The following is a 12,308-nucleotide window of genomic DNA, read 5'->3' as shown; positions in this document are numbered from 1 at the left end:
TAATAACTAATAAGTGTGTTTTTAGCCTTGGCTACACATAAACAATAAAAAGCGGAAATTCATTACAATAAATTTAGAAGTCCGTATAATGTAGGAAAAATTATATAAAAGGTTAATTTATGGTGCATAATTGCTATAAGAATCCCCCATTAGGTTATATCCAAAATACTTTTACACCCCAATTTAGTAGAACTAATTATATTTATTAATAAAGCAAATCAATTATCCCAAAAACGTCCTTTGCAATCACATCTCCAAAACATCCAAGAACTCACATCGTTTAACCTTTATGGTATCTCACAACCTTTAATCCCAAAAATAAACAGGAGAAATAAAGACCTCAAATCAATTGGTATTCCTGTCGTTAATTTTATTGTATCTTGCTATCTTTCCTCTCAAAATAACCATGCGAAAGTCCCAAGATCAATGGCCGATGAACGTTTTTTACTTATTTTCACATGTAAACAAAGCAAAAAAGGGTGGCGCCGTCTTGTGGGATAATAGTACAACTCCCTGAATGATGATATTTTTTAATAAAAAAATAATATGTAAGTATGTTTCATACATAGAGGGCGCAGTCAAACTTCTTCTGTGAATGCACCATTTTTAAATAACAAACTGCAGACTGTCACATCACCTTGCGGATAATATATATTTTTAGCTTGCTCATGCCTTATTGGTAGCAGCTAGCCAATGGCCAATGGAGCATGGACATTGTTTACTTATATTAGTTTGTAAACAAAGCAATACAGAGTGGCGCCGTATTGTGGAAAAACAGTACCTTAAATTCCGCCAATCAACGTTCAGAATACTGATAAGGGGAAAATAATCAGACCTCTAGGTTATGTTGTGTCGGTCCTTATTTAAGATTGAAGTTTACAATCCTGTCCAGTTCAGTTCAGTCCTGCATATAAGTCCTAAAAACATATAAAGTTCGGTTCTGGATGACGTCCCTCAACTTTATTTATTATTGTCTTAACCAGTTCTAGTACTTATAGTCCTAAGAACCGGGCCAAAGGACTTATATGAATAAATAAGGACTGACACACCACTACCTCTAAGTGTATATTTTATTGTCATTGGTTGATTCTATACTTCGTTAGTTTTCTGAACTAACATTTATTGGATGAATTCGAATTAAGTTTCTGCCATAAGAATTCAGTTAAAAACATTGAGTCCATGTCTTAAGGTTACGAATTCCGAGTTAAATGTGATGTTTAATCAAATGGAGCATAGCCGTGTTTTCTGCACGTGCAAATTGCTACAACCCATTCAGAAGGATGGGTACTAATGACAAATTCACTCTGGTTAAGTTTTTATTAACACTATACAACAAAACAATACTTTTTTTTATGCACAAGAACAGCGTATGCTTAACTTTGTACAGTTTGATCCCCTGATTCCAAATATGGCCTTATTTTTCTCTTATTTCTTCGTGTCCTTCAGAAAAAGGTCATACATTTTTTATTATTTTTGGCTATTTTAAGGTTCAAAGCAGTGTTAAGCCCTCATTGTTGAAGATAAAAATATATGTATTATATTAATATATTTTAAAGCCGAACGTTACAAATTCTAAAACCATTGTTAAGATGTCTGCATCATACTTTTAACTCGAGTTATCGTTGTTTAAAGTGGAAAATAGGTGCCTTTGTTTTCAAAGGCTCATACCTTCAAGACAAATTGATACAAAAAGTTTAAAAGTATTGTATTTGATAACTGAAGGTATTAACTTTAAATAATAAAAAAAAGCCTCTCCAAAAACACTATATGTGATGAACAAATATATAGAAATACATAGATAGTTTCTATTTTCAGTTCATATTTAGTAGAGCCTTGACATGTAGAGTAGAAGTAGCACATAGTTCTATACTAGGTACAATATTATGTGATTGAATCATCATGGCATAAAAAGATGGGCCCCTCCCTTCAATACGCAACCCATTTGATTATATGTTTAATGTTGTATATATATATGCGCGTAATATTCATTTTCAGTGATTCTCAAACTCCTTCTAACTCTTTCAAGGGGTTCTTAACCTTATTACCAAATGTCAACATATATTTTTCCTCATAAGCAGAGTTTGAAATTTATAAGGAACCATTGTATAAGTTTGCCTGCACGTCATATTTTCTCTTTTTATCTCGAAGTTGAAGACAGGGATAACGGATAGTTGATACTCAATTATTGGAACCTTTTAATATTAAAAAAGTATTCATGCATCTACCATGAACCATTACAGTATAATTACAGGATGAACGTAAGTATCATGGCGATAAACTTCCATGTCATCAAATCCATTAACTCCTCTAACAGAAAATTACTATAAACATACATACATCAATAGAAATATACAGTACAAACACCAACGATTCTCTGATCCTACGTGAAAAATTATTCGAGCAATTGTGATCGATTGAGTAGAGATCCCTTTCCTCCAACTTTAATGAAATATATTCTTCATTTTGTAAAGCTTCGCTTCCTTGCTCTTAGCAAAGTTATTTTCTTATTATTAAAAAGTTGCAATAATTATTGAATCTCAACTATAGGCGGTTGCTGTCTCCAATTTCGAAATAGATAGAGAAACTATGACATGTGGGCAAAATTCTACAATGTACCCATTTATTATAGGGGGGAGGAGTTGGCTGAATTAGACGTTGACCTTTTTAATAATAACAACGCCATAGTTGAGAAGAATTGACTATCTACCAACTGATTTTAAGGCTTTTCTAGGTTTCTTTTTGGAGGAAAGATTAAGTGATTTAATAAAGGTAACAACGACTTGACTATGTACTGAGCGCTTTCACATAATGTCACAATGAATAGACATCGCCACCTAGATTGAGGCTTGTATGTTATAATATATAGTACATTGCCTACACATTGGTGGAGCTGTGTGTGAGGTCAGTCAAAATGCTCTATGCAATAAACATTAAATATTGGCTTTAAAAAAGATAAACTTTTTTTTTTTTTTTTTTTTGATAAATGGCGTTTTATAAAATATCTTCGGTTCTCCATGGTCCTTCCGATTAAGAAGCCTTGCTCCAGATAGTACGCTGAGGAATCACTGACAAAATCAGTTATTTAAAAAAGTAATCAAGATCCAAGTCATTTAAAACATTATAAAATTCTACAACTTTTAACAGAATCTAAATTTGCTATTACGCAACATAAAAAGTTTGAGAATTACTGCTCTACATATTTAAAATATAACAATGTTACTTATATGTGTATTGAATGAAGGACGAAAAAGTAATTTTGCAATTCATTAAGGAGATGAAGAATTCCATAAGGACCAATCAAATCATCAAAGAGTTGAAATCAGGGCCATTCACATACATTGACCACGTGACTAGGAGTTTCATTTGTAAATACAAAATTGTTATGTAGATAATTAAAACAATATCATTTTTCATTTTACTCCTTTAACTTGAGGATTTTATAGGTTGGGATATTATAGCCTAGATGTACATAAGTATCCTGCTTTGTGTCGTTTGCATGAATGCTTGCTGATATTAAGTAAGGGTTGTATTAATATTATTTTTTTGCTAAATAATCATGCATGAATCAAGTCATGAAATGTTAGATAAAGAAGCATGAAATGCTCAAACGTCATTCAGAATGAAGGCCGTATTAGAAAAGGCGGAGGTGGGGGATTTATCCTTTCCTTGAAGTAACTCAAACCATTCACAAACTTCTCACATAATTAATATATAAGGAACCATGGACCATATATATACATAGAGTGACGATGTTTTACTTGAGTGCATTGTTATCGCATGATCTCATATCAGCTGTCATATTTATGGAAGATATATATATAGAGCCTTTTGTAATATTATAAGGTTTTCATGTTTAGCGGGTGCGGATTTTCAATCTTTACAAATTATTACAATAACTTCAACCAGATGCATTTCTGAGACAACATTTAATGCAACTTAAAAAAAAAAATGTATTAACTGATTTACTCAATGTAACCTCCTTCAGCCTCAATGAAGGCCGTTAGCCTCTTCTAGAAGGAAAAGTCGCCCTTATTTATGAATTTTACATCAATAAGGGTCCTCAAGGCGTTGATATTGGGGTGACGAATTTTACAGGCATTGCACTCAATGTGCAGCCAGAAGACAAAGTACAACGGGTTCAGGCCTGGTATGTATGGGGACCGCATCTCCTTGGACAGGAAGTCAATGTTATTCTTGAGAAAATTCTGGACCATTTTTTCTGTTTGCAGAAGGTTAGCCTCTCCACCCCCTACAAGGCTTCCCACTAAGATTATTCACCCTGATCCTCAGTGTCTTCTCATCCAGACCCAGGTCTGTTGCATGAGCTCTCATTGACTTGGTGGGATCTGCCTCCAAAAGGTTTTTTGTCAAATCTGTATCAAAAACTTGGATTGCCGAGATCTAAATTCCAGTTGTATTTTCGGGCTCATCTTAGATTGGATGCTAGTAATATCACTGCAGGCAATTTATACACCAATCCTTTGTATTTTAGACTTTTTGAAATAAATGACAGAAAATATCGAAAAAAAAGAAGGTTAACTTTTTGTAAAGTACATATATTTGTAGTAAGGTGACAGTGTTCAATAGTTTTGAATTCTAATATCTCGATACATATGGTTTAACTAGCCTAAACTTTAAAATGTATTGATACTTCTAAGCAAAATGAATAAGTCGTTACTTTATAATAATGATTAAGTTCTCATTTATAACTGCATTATAGACAATCAATATCTTACTATCAACACAGCTTAACCCTCCCAATTTAATAAAATGATATTTATTTTGCTGCCTTGGCTCTGAGACAAAGAACACCTTCCAAGATCAAGACTATCATATAGAGATTGATCCCTAAGCTATCTCAATCGTGTCTTAGGTTCGGAAAGGAGAGTACCCCACTAATAAAAGAAGTGGACCACATGGAAAACTAATTTTTATGGTTTTCTAGAATAATTTGTACCTCAAAAAATGTATCTAATAAAAATTACAGAATAATACTTGAAGAGTGAGGATCTGCACGCAGAGTAATCAATTTTGAGGCGAGCCAAGATTATAACTTAGTTATTTTATTTTTGTTCTTGAGTGATTATAGGTATACTTAGATGTAAATGTTTTCACATAAAGCAACCTTCAATTACATACAAACTAGGTATGATAATAAGGAAATGACTTTGATTATTACGTATATTTACCGGGTGTTGCACAATTGTCTTTCCATTTTTGAGTCAGACAGAATGAAGATAAAAGGATCATAGCTTATATTATAGAGAGATATTCAGTGTTTAATTTATAAAATATGCATCTCCAAGGAATTTTATTCAATTTGTATTTTTTAAGTGATCACATTTTGAAATATTAAAATACTCATTGCGAATGGATTGCTTTATTGTTTCGATCCTGGTATCTCATTCCCAAGGAAGGAGCGCACTCTACTCTCGTATAAGGTCTGGTATTTTTCCTTGTATGAAATCTCCTCCCGCCTTCCCTCGTGGAATTCGGAATCCGAATTTCCAAGATCTCTGAGACGGATGACCCAGTTATTCAGAATCTACAAAACACTTTTACATAAGTTTTATTACCCTACTTTTACTTTGGGGATTTTTTAAGGGTAAAAAATGACTCTGAATGTTAATAGTTTCGAATTAATATAACCCCAGATATTTCAGAATTCAGATGACTGAGAGAGAAAATGAGATCAGTTTAGGATTCTGCGCTTATAGGACAATTATTGTCCTCAATTTATTTGTACAAAATTTCCCACCCTAATTTTTCCCCTGTGTAATTGGATAGTTGATTCGAATATGATTGCGTAACTGCTACCAATTGAGTTTCGGCCTTTTTTTATATATAACCTAATTAGTTAATTTTTTAAACTGCATTATCCTAACTTCCTACGTTTAAGTGCAATTCCGCAGAGACATCGTAGAACGTATTTCATTCCACATTAGGCTCCTCCACTAGTTATCATACGAGGCAAAAATCGTATGCAATGCTTTTTCGATTGTTGCTGGGAGTTTGAATAATCTTTATTATGTAGCCTTGATAAATCTCTCAATTCGCTTTTACTTCAATAGTTATTTTTAAAGTCGGGATTAACATTAACTTAACCAAGGTTGGGTAAGTTAATTTAACTTAAATTACTCTAAAGTTAATTAACATAAACTTTATAGGTAAAAAAAAACAAAAAAAACTTAAAATTTACTTTAACTCAATTAGTTATTAAAAAATAAAATAATAATTAACATTAAGTTAAATGGACCATTATGGCTCTTTGGCTCTTTGGCTATGACCTCCTAAACAGCCGCTTTTTTTCATGTCAATTTTCAGAACTAGTATGTATATTCTTGGTTATAAAACTGAAGGTATTCATGGATGATGTAAACTGTATTGAGAGAAAAACATGTACTCTCTCACTAAGTAACCCTCTTTCACCTACTCATTCGATTCAGACAAAGGTTCTTGTCTTTTTCTTTGGCATTATCTACGGTCTTATAATATGTTTGTACATAATATATTTTATATGTATGCATATATACTTTTCAATCAATGGACCTTCAAAGTAATTAAGTGTGTTAATTTTTCAAGGTGAATATTCAATGTTCATATAACAATATAATAATCATTACTGTTAGCTGTATTACATATAGTCTCCATAAGACGACGAATAAAATGGTCTACGACGACTGCGTTTGTACTCACTTCTACCATGGATGTACTACACATACAATATGCTTTGTCATGAGTGTAGACAAAACAATCTATAAGAAATATCAAGAAATAATTGTTTTACATCTTATATAGCACAATATTTTTTACCAGTAGTCGAGGAACAGGGGTAAATTACCCTAAATGGGAGAATTGAGAAAATTTTGAGGATAATGTGAGCACTAATTCCTAGTGATAACAATGAAATAAACAACATGCAACTACAGGGGCGTTCGCAGGGGGTGGGCTAAAGTTGCTGTAGCCCCTCCCCCAAAAAAATAAATTTTGGAATTTTTTGTTCGAAAAAATTTAATTTTTCAAATTTTTTTTCCAAAATATATAATTTTTTTACTTTTTCCCAAAAAAATAATTTCTATGAATAGTTATAGTTTATCTCTAAATGTTTTTTCCAAAAAATTAATAAATAAAATTTAATTTTTGACATTTTTTCCTTAAAAATTTAGCTTTTTGTGAAAAACTGTTGATTTTTTACAAAAAAAAAAATCAATAATAATAATAATATAATCTTGCAGACACTCCTGCACTAGGTTGGGGACAAGCTAAAAAAAGTTACCAGACCTCTATTTTATAGACGTATTACGACTAATTATTCAAATTTCTGGGACGAGGTGTAATAACTCAAACTATTAACTATAATTTAAGACCTTCATTCGACTAATGAGACTAAAGTTGGCTCGATATTGCATTTCAAATAAAATCTCTCAATTTTTTCTTTCTTTTTAATTGAGACGGTGAATTTTCCATAATTTGAGTGCAATTTGCTGTGGCATCAAAGGGTTTAATCAGCATAATCTGCCACTATAAATGAACCATGTTACAAATGTAATCAAGTTTCTATTTTCAGAAAAAAAAAAAATTCTGGCTTCCTTTTCTGTTCACGACTCATATATTCGTAATATGATGTATCTGCATAAGAAGGGGAAATTTGTCCTTACTTACATTTATACATTATATATACATGGTATCGAAGCCCTATATAAGCCCTTAATGTGTATTATAATAGTTTTGAAACAATGTGAAGAAAAAAACATGTTCGAACAAAGATGAAGGGGTAATCCTCTATCAGCTTTCTCTTTTAGTTATCTTATCGACCATCACTCCTGTATTATTTAATAACTCATCAAAAAAAAAATTGTTAAAGGGTTGTGTTGTTCTTATATGACAGTAAGTTATCAATGATTAGTTCTTCATATCGTTCTTTTGTACTAACTATTAACGGAATGTATGCAGATAAAGAAAAAGTTGGGTGAGACAAGGTGCAGTGCACGCAAGATAGTTAAGCCAATGACTTCATCTGACAAAGGGGGCATGATTGGAGATGTTAAACAAATAAAGAATATTCGATCTCTGGTTTTTAAAAGTATATTATATTGAATGGAAAATATTATATTTTGAATAAAAATATTATGTTTCCATGGGCCAAATATTTTTTCACCAGTAATAATTGTCGACAAATTAATGGTGTCCATAGTCACTCCAGTCATAAAAGAATCAATACCCTAATAACAAATATTCTCGAATAAAAAAAAGAGCCCTGCTTTGTAAAGGAAAATAATATCAGGACGTATCGAATCTAGACTAAATGAGTAATCAGAATAATATCTATTGCCCCTGCCCACAGCTGAATTTATACCATATTTACTTGCAGACTTGACTAGAACTTTTATTTGATTAGCTAATTTTTTTTTGATCGGGCTAACACTTTAATCAATTTATTTACAAGATTAATTATTAGACTTTTTAACATTTATTCTACAAATGTGTTACGAATTTTTATAACAAAAAAAAGAAAAAGAAAAAAGAAGGGATCTGTTGTCAAATATTAAACATTTTGAGAACATTTGAGAAAAAAGTTAGACAAAAAGGACTTTCTTTTAAATACAAAAATTTACAACTGCAATTTTTTCGGGGTGGCGTTACAAACATCCTCCCTTTTATCCCTCATAATCAAGGACTTGCATCTATTGTTGCCATTGGCGACAAAACGGAAGGGCCACTTTTGGAAAGACAAATATAATGAAAATCTACACGACTTTTAGAGAGGTGAAGAAACGCACAATTAAAATTGTACATGGATCCTGTTTCCTTATACAGGTTATTTTATTCCTGTTGTAACTTATAGAAACAAATTATACAATGGGGTATACGCAAACTAAAAAAATATATATTCTCCGGAAGGTGGTGTAGCTGTATGTAGTTTGAAGGCGCAACATAAATAAATTGAAAAGGTTATCCCTTTTAAATTAATTTTTCTTTCAACCACCCAACTTAATAATATTATCATTCTGAGAGTTGTATTATTTTGCCGGAAGACGGCACCACTCTCAATGGTTTTGTATTAAGAGACTAAAAAGGAAAGAGAAGACAAGAGGGGTGAAATAAAAAGTAAACAAAAACCTTATAAACTATAATTATGTTCAGGATTCACGCAACTTTGATTAAAAAATATAAAATATAAATACCCTTCGTAGATGATTAGGGTTATGTATTTTTGTTTTTAGAGCATAATTGTCATTCTGGCACTATGAACTGCACAAGAGAGGAAAAAAGCGTAAATACATAATTTTAGACAAATCAGAATTAGAGATAAGCAAAAATATTGTTGATTGATATTAGTGTTGAGACTCGGTCCAGCACCCATTTTTTTTTTTTTTCCGGTTTGATCTTAAGTGATTTTTTCGATTTCACGTTGCAGACCAATTTTGATTCGGTCTCACTTTATGTACCGATTTTTTTTTCCGGTCTCATATATTATGAGGCACCATTTTTCTTTCCAGATCATTTGTCATTCATTTTTTTCAAAAAAATCTCAAAAGTACACGATAAGTTCTAGAACAAATACTCCCTACATATAAGAGACATCCGGATCAAAATTATCTCTGTTTAAACTTCATATAACGTCATTGTACTTGAAAAAACATATGATGTCATGTTATAAACAATTTATCTGAAAAAATTGGTCAAGACCCATGTTTTGGGACCAAACTAGAGCGAATTTTTCGTTTAGACCAATCTAGACCGAACTTTTCATTTGGACCGATCAGGACCGAATTTATATGAGACTGGTCAGGACCCAGCTTTTTTGTAGTAAATTCGGTCCAACAAAAAATATAAGGGTCTCACACCGGTCTAAGATTTCCATACGGCTGCCCAACACTAATTGATATATGTATATGAATCCTCTTTGCTTGTAATCTCTTTAGTTTTGTAAAGAAACATATAAGTAAATAACACTCATGCCCCATTACATCCCCGCACACTTAAAAATGCCCATATGTTTACATCTCTAGTGATTATTGTATTGATCACTATGTAATAGAAGTACTCCCCTTTCTTCCATTCATGAATGAGTTTCAGCTATCGGACTGCCAATGGAAATAACCCCTCCAAATATTTAATCTTTCTCACATTCTATGCTCCTATTTATGTAAGTACCATCATCATGATACCCCAAAAGTCAATAATTATACTACTATGCACACTTTTCTCTCAGGAGACAGGAGTCATCCATCAATCAATCCCTTTGACGAGCGCCAACCCTTGTCACAACAACCATTAATTTTCAATTACTCTATGGTTTCCTTAAAAGGAAAAAGAGACAGATATTATGAATGTACATTGTACATTATATAACATTTGTCCAAAGCAGTAAATATCTCAATATTATTGAACAAAGATCTTATTTGACTACTATTGCTCCTGACATTTAATTTTTGCCATTTATAAGGGGGGGGGCACTTGTAAATGGCAAAATTGCATCTTCGAGATATATATTTGTTATCAATTTACTTAAATGTCCAAAAATATTTAGTGAATTATCGTAACAGAAATTTCTTTACAGAGACATAGATAGGATTATATAAATATATATTTTTTTTAGTTTCTGGGGTTTTAAATTCAATTTTTCAAAAAAAAAAAAAAATAATCCATAGATATTCACGGAAAATTAAATAAAATTTCAAATATTAAATTTTGTAGTAAAATGCAAAAATTCATTTCTTTTGGGGTGGGGAGGGCTACAGTCCCTTCACCCCATCCCCTGCATACGCCCTGCTTTAAGCAGAGTCAATACAAGAGTACTTTTAGAGAAAACTTTGACAATTTCGACAGAATGTTTTTTTAAGACATATTTTTAATGACCTTTTTTTAAAATTATCTTCCGGAGTACAGTCCAACTTGTCGGTCCTTAAAGAAGGTAAAATCAGTATTCATGAATAAATATGAATAACCCGTAGACATATTTGAGGAAAATTCCAAGGATTGATAATTAAGAGCTGGTCGTACGGACTGATAGGACCTGTCCTATGACTGCACGTAATAAATAGAGACCAATATAACATGTTTTATAACTACATTAGTCACAGGCTGGAGACCAGTGTAACCAATGCAGTTCTAGTGAGCCCAGCCCTTCCATTAAAACCTGTTCAGTGTATATATTTTTTCTGGCTACTAAAATTAAAATATTAAAAAATATAGAGGCCTGCCGTTTATTTTCTAAAAAAAGTAAACGTTAAAACGTGGCCTGGTCTCAGTTATTATCCTATCCTTATAGAAGGAGTTTTTGCGAATGCCGTAGATCCAGGTACTCTTGATCCTCCAAATTTATTACTTCAACATGTAATGTAATTTGAAATTACGCCTATGATTATAGCTATCCATATTTGGATTTGGGCCTCAGCATAATTATTTAACGAAAATATAACTGATTTATCAATCTTGGCATTTGGCCTTTGAGTGTGACCTAAAAAGTATAATAACAAAGGTAAGGTCACAAGGCAGTATTTTTTTAAAAAATAATGCCTACTACGTAAATGTCAATCCCTTGTTAGAGAGAGAGAATCTATTTCAAACGAATGTTTAAGCATAATATTTTTTATGTAAGGACCTTGAAAATATCTTTAATATATGTATATACAAGTATATCACTCAAATGCATATTGTTGCAAAGGGAAACGACTGCATGGTAGAGTAGATGGTTCTTATGCACTCCTAATGGTTCACGCATACAAAGAAAAGAAAGAAAGAAAAACAGGACCCCTGTATTTAGACTCGTGTGCCTTGTAGTCTTCACCCTCCCAAAAACAACGAAAGTCTTTAAATTCCGTAACCATCAGCCCCACTTCTCAAAATCATGTAGAGGCTACTGGGAGTGTTTGTGAATAATCCTACTTTGTACTAAGGTATCACAAGTAGAGAGAGGAAGGGTCTTGGAGCCAGATCTGAAGTACCCGAATACAGTATAAGAAAACTTATATTAACCGAAAAGATCCAATATCCAAACCGGCTTTGAGTATTCGAAATTTTATGGATCATAACAAAAATCCAAGAGGTTTTCCGGATCTTAAAAACCTTATTTTTATCGTTATTTCCAAACAATTTCTTGTTCTAATTTTACACTGTTTCTTGATAAGAAAAAATACCGTTCAAACTAAACTTGAAAAGTGTTATGGGGACTCCGCTCCAAAGAGCAAACTTTCATGTTTTCTTTGTTAGGGCTCGGACTTTTCAGTCCATGCGTTAGTTAGGGTGAATAAAATGAGAATTAGCTATTTGGCTTATCTTACTTTTAGGGTTTAATCACGTTA

At 32.2% G+C, this 12,308-nt stretch overlaps 1 protein-coding gene across 1 annotated transcript in view; it reads right to left on the bottom strand.

Annotated features, from left to right (window-relative positions):
* The window catches only part of LOC121115082 (solute carrier organic anion transporter family member 3A1), a 29,742-nt gene that overhangs the window by 3,444 nt on the left and 13,990 nt on the right, over positions 1-12,308 (bottom strand). The window lies entirely within an intron of this gene.

Source organism: Lepeophtheirus salmonis, chromosome 3 (assembly GCF_016086655.4).
Source record: "Lepeophtheirus salmonis chromosome 3, UVic_Lsal_1.4, whole genome shotgun sequence".
NCBI classification, from domain to species: Eukaryota; Metazoa; Arthropoda; class Copepoda; order Siphonostomatoida; family Caligidae; genus Lepeophtheirus; species Lepeophtheirus salmonis.
The sequence above is the reverse complement of the archived record's forward strand: the minus strand, read 5'-3'. Positions and strand labels throughout refer to the sequence as shown.